This window comes from Podarcis vaucheri, assembly GCF_965113315.1.
Source record: "Podarcis vaucheri genome assembly, chromosome: 7".
In the NCBI taxonomy this organism is placed as follows: domain Eukaryota; kingdom Metazoa; phylum Chordata; class Lepidosauria; order Squamata; family Lacertidae; genus Podarcis; species Podarcis vaucheri.
In genome coordinates this window covers 91293838-91299478 of record NC_138765.1, presented here as the reverse complement: position 1 = coordinate 91299478, position 5641 = coordinate 91293838, and the positions used below count along the sequence as shown (strand labels likewise).

The following is a 5641-nucleotide window of genomic DNA, read 5'->3' as shown; positions in this document are numbered from 1 at the left end:
GGGTGTTTTTGAATCAGGATAGCCATATTGATTTGTACTGTCTACATTTTAAAGTAGTAACGAATAACATTGTTGATTTGATGTTATTCACCACTACTTTGGTGAGTAACAAAGGAATTTTGAAGTAGTAATGAATGCTACATTCAATACTACTTTAAAATTACTTAATTAATTAAATTACTTAAAATTTAAAATTACAGCACGGGTGGCACTGTGGTCTAAACCACAGAGCCTAGGGCTTGCCAATCAGAAGGTTGGCAGTTTGAATCCCCGCGACAGGGTGAGCTCCCGTTGCTCGGTCCATGCTCCTGCCAACCTAACAGTTCGAAAGCACGTCAAAGTGCAAGTAGATCAATAGGTACCACTCCGGCGGGAAAGTAGATCAATAGGTAACACTCCGGCGGGAAAGTAAACGGCGTTTCTGTGCACTGCTCTGGTTCACCAGAAGCGGCTTAGGCATGCTGGCCACATGACCTGGAAGCTGTACGCTGGCTCCCTCGGCCAGTAAAGAGAGATGAGCGCCGCAACCCCAGAGTCGGTCACGACTGGACCTAATGGTCAGGGGTCCCTTTACCTTTTACCTGGACCACACATCAGAAAAAGCCTAATTGACACATATTGCCTCAAATGTTTGGACTCTAACTGGGAATTCAAAGCTTAGTTGTAGATTCTTAACTGGGAATTCATAATTCAGTTATGGAATCTATTTCAAAATATTTAAAGAAGCGAAGCAGAGGATGTGCCTAGTTCCATTAAAAGCAGAGCTGGTACACAGGATGTAGCTTGCAGGCAAGCTTGCGCACGTTGTCTTAGGCATGCTCATTATTGCACCCTCTAATAATGTTTAAAATAGCAATTGGCATTATGTTACCAAAAAAGCCTACTTCAAGTTAAAAGTACCTGAAACTGGAAGGTTTGTATTTCAAGTGTAATGTCCCAATGCCTCATAAGAATTGTGGTTCGTGTGTGTGATACCTGAATAAAAAAAATAAAAACATAATAAAACATTAAACATTTTTTTAAAAAACTTCCCTATGCAGGATTGCCTTCAGATGACTTGGGGGTCGGATAACTTCATACCCTCCAATATTTCTCTAATTAAAATAGGGACACCCTAAGGAAAAGGGGGACATTCCGGGATCAAATCAGGAACCCTGGAGAATAGGGACACTTGGAGGGTCTGCATATATATGATCTGCAAGAGCTTGTAAGAACTTGGGAAGATCCTACTGGAATCCATTGTTGCTTTGTGCGCATCACTGCAACAACCACACAAGGCCAGCGGTGGGCATTTGGGTGGTGGGCTGGCACCTTCCTGTTTTGCCTAGGGCAGTGAAATGGAACATGCTGTCCCTGGTTGAGGCTGCTGCTAAGAGGGTTGTTGGAAGATCTCTTTCCAGAGTTTTCCCTCAACCCACCAATTATTACAAGCAGAGGCTTAAGCAAAAGGGTCTTTACAGTGGTGCCCCGCAAGACGAATGCCTCGCAGGACGGAAAACTCGCTAGACGAAAGAGTTTTCCGTTTTGGAGGTGCTTCGCAAAACGAATCTCCTATGGGCTTGCTTCGCAAGACGACAATGTCTTGCGAGTTCCTGCTGGTTTTTTTCCCTTCCCCCCCTTTTTCTAAGCCACTAAGCCGCTTATCAGCTGGTCCGATCAGCAGATAAGCCGCTAAAAGCAGCTAAAAGCCGCTAATAGCGCTAATCCGCTAATCCTTCAATGGGCTTGCTTCGCAAGACGAAAAAAACCGCTAGACGAAGAGAATCACAGAACGGATTCTTTTCATCTTGCGAGGCACCACTGTATATTCCTCCTCTTCAGTGTGAATAGCAACTGGGATTTGAACACAGTTTAAACTCCCCTTACTCCCCTTTGCATGGGTGCAGAAGGGGAGATTTGTCTGAGGCTGTACTGATTACTTGGAGAACAGGGTGTCAAAAGAAGTCTTTCTTTGCGTCTTGGGTTGGGGATAAGTGGCTGAGATCAGCAATAGGTGTGCAAATGTGTGTGTGTGTGTGTTCCTGAGACTGTTCTGGGGGTTGAGATGGGCCCCAGAGTGCTCACTTGCCTACTTCTACTCCAGACCATTGCAGTTTCTCCTGCATTTCAAACCTACAGAAGTATATAATTCCCCCTTCACACTCACATTTCCACACCACTTCACTGCATCCGAGAATGAAGAAATCTTCTCCTGTCAGTTATTCAGAGGATTTTATGCCAGCACCAATCCAGAACTGCTGTTTGCTGTGCAGGCAACTGCATCAGCACTTTCAACATCCTGTTTTCAAGCATCCTTTGACTTGGCCATAATAGATTTGTTCCTTAGAAATTGGCATGGAAAATGCTGCCTGTGTCTTTATAAGGCCTTGTTGCAGAAAGGGGAGGTGGGTTAGCTGTTGCATTTCAGGACACGTTTGTGACAGTTTCAAGATTGGTTGCTCTGTCAGTAATTTCCAAATATTCCTGATTTGTGCTGGTTTTGCTGTTTTTCGATTAAAAGAACTGCATTCGCCCACTTTTTTAAAACTTTGTGGACCAAACCAATTGATAAAATGTTGTTGAAGATCTTTAAAAGGGTCACTGCACAAACTTGTTGTTTATTCCAAGAGTTCTAACAACTGCTTTTATCCTTAAAATGCTTGCTTGCAGGGCCAGCGAGCCAATCTGGTACAGAGCTTGATCTAGCATTTGCTAAAGTCAATAACTTTTCTGTTGACTTCAAAAGGAAATGGAACTGTGATGCTAACACCCTGATCCGAAATGCCTTTGCTTGAAAGCAGGAGCTATTGATTGCCCTGGAATTAGCTCCCAAGCAAATGTGCTTAGTAGAACAACCTAGTGTCACTTATAAATCCCATTCAACTCAATAGTAAGTATCTATATTGTAATGTGCTGCAGAACTTTGAGGTGGTGGTCGTGGGGCTTCTGGTGGCAATTGCCTAAGCTGCCCTTATGGCACAGACGGCTAGCAGAGGCAGAAGGAACTATGCCTCCCCCTGGATAAACTGCTGTGATCTGTAGTAAAGCCCTCCTGATGCTGCTGGACTACAACCCCCATCACCCCTGACCATTGGCTGTGTTGGCTGGGAGCTGATGGGAGTTGGAGTCCGGAAGGCACTACGTTGGCTTTATAGGCATGGACCTTGGCAGCTAGAAATGCCCCAATACCGCTTTGTCTTTTGCAACCTATCCTGTCCCCTTGGGTGAGCCTGTGGGCTGAATATCTAGGAATTCATCAGCATGCAATACATTAACCAGCGTTTCTCCAATTTGGGTCCCCAGCTGTTGTTAGGCTACAACTCCCATCATCCCTAGCTAGCAGGACTAGTGGTCAGGAATGATGGGAGTTGTAGTCCAACAGCAGGTGGAGACCCCAGTTTGACAAACATGGCCAGAGGTGGATATCCTAAACCATGGCTGGGGAACTCCTAGTCCTGTTGGGCTCCCAATTCCAGTCATCCCTGACTACTGGCCAGGCTGGGGCTGATGGAGCCCTGCTGTGTCTGGAAGGCCATGGGTCCCTTGCCCCTGTTCTAAACAATGCTTTTTATATCTTGCGGAATAAAGAATAATATGATACTTTATCATATTACTTGAGCTGGGTGTCAAGAAGACCTCCCAGGCCTATGGTTTTACAGGTGTTAAGATTAGAGCCTGCAGAAGAGAAGCATCAAAAAGAAAATGGTCAAACCAGTTTCTTTTGTTAATACCCTGGCATATTTCCTTTGGTTTTTATTTACTGCATTTCTACCCCTCCTTTTTCTCCATATAGCTCAGTGATGGAACCTGCATTTTCAAAACTCCCCCGCTGTCTGCAATTCTAAAAGGTAAACAGAAAATTGAACATCTCATTATGGTTGACTCTTGATATTACAGAAATCCTTACTGAAAGTGAAACTTATCAAAACTCTAGAAGTGAACGTGCTGCCTTGTAGTTCTTTAGAAATATTATTAAATTGGCTTAATATAATTTCCTTGGGGCAGAGAATTAATTTAAGCTTTAGGACAAGTGTGGCTGATGATTTAAGTGGGACCTCTAAAGGCTGAAGCATTGGAAATAATAATTACTAGCAGCCTCAATTAATATTTGCAAGAGGCTTAGCAGATACCTGAAATGAAATTGATTGTGAACAAAGTTGATAGTCAAAGTAAGATATGGTATTAGATGCATATGTTAATTTGTGGGTTTGCAAGCAGTCTCTGTGAGTTGTTCTCTGGCATTTGAGGCAGTTTTTCCCAGGCTTCTGTGGATTGGTGGTCTCCAGGGAAGGGGTAATCAGCAGTAATTAAAAAGACAAGGGAAAAGAGGATGAAATAAAGAAGCAAAAGGATAGTGGGAAGAAACAAAGTAAGCCAAACAGGACCTTGAAAATCAGAGAAAGAAATGATTCTGCTCCCTATCAATATGAGCCAGTGGGAAGTGACTTATGAAAAGCAGGGACATAGGAAGCAGGGACAAAGTCAAACATGGGTCCACTTAACTCAGTCTTGTATACACTGACTGGCAGCAGCCCTACCTGGAGTTACTGGGAATGGAACCTGGGACCGTCTGCCTGCAAAGCGGGTTTTTTGCCACTGAGCCATGGTCTTTCCCCTCTGTATCTACCACGTTAGGTTGGTTGGTACATCACTATTCAGTTGGTAGGTAAAATACCTGATCTTTCATGTTTCATCCTCCTGGGAGGGGAGAAACTCGCTCCAGATGCAAAAGGAGGACAGGAGGGGTTCCTTACTCCTTATTAAATAGCTACATCGTGGAGGTGATCAGAGGAAGGTTTGCTTTCCACATTCCTATGTGGCAAGAAGCACATGCTGAAATTTCTTCTTCTGTTTGTTAAAAGATGCAGGACCTCCGCTATCCTCCCTTGCACTTGATTTGGCCATCTTAAAATGGGGAAGGTGGGGAAAGGAAAGGATAAAGATGCACACACAAAGAAAATATTGATGGCATCATCTGCAACAACACCCATTGTATTCCACATAGGACAAACAGGCCCATCTCTAAGCAACTGAACATGTGGGCATCAGAAGGGGCAATATATATTTGTTAAAATGGGGAGAACATTTCAGCTTCTCACAATGCTCAGTACCTGGCTTTTAAGATGGCCAAACTAAAACACAGAAACTACTGAATTACATTTTGAATTACACTTGCGGATTGAATCTGCCACTATAGATATACTTAAATCACACTGTATGTGGTATTGGTGTTCCAATGCTGGAATGCCTGTGTTATTTACATACAGGGGTGCCATCATAATTTTATAGGGCTCTTTCTCTCTCTGTGAGCTCATGTGCCTTTATTTGGAGCCAGTGTGGTGTAGTGGTTAAGAGCAGTGGACTCGTAATCTGGTGGACCGGGTTCGATTCCCTGCTCCTCCACATGCAGCTGCTGGGTGACCTTGGGCCAGTCACACTTCTCTGAAGTCTCTCAGCCACACTCACCTCACAGAGTGTTTGTTGTGGGGGAGGAAGGGAAAAGGAGATTGTTAGCCGCTTTGAGACTCCTTAGGGTAGTGATAAAGCGGGATATCAAATCCAAACTCTCTTATACTGGTGAATGCTAAAATACACTGATGATGCTAAATAGATGTTAGGAACATAGGAAACTGCTTCATGATCCATTGGCAGAAGGTCCCAG

General features: G+C 43.9%; 1 long non-coding RNA gene across 1 annotated transcript; it reads left to right on the top strand.

Moving 5' to 3' along the window:
* The first annotated feature begins 2044 nt into the window (after nt 1-2044).
* Nucleotides 2045-3970, top strand: LOC309535942. The gene is made up of 2 exons (XR_014221448.1): nt 2045-2869; nt 3773-3970. It is a non-coding gene; the product is annotated as an uncharacterized lncRNA (long non-coding RNA).
* The last annotated feature ends 1671 nt before the right edge of the window (nt 3971-5641 follow it).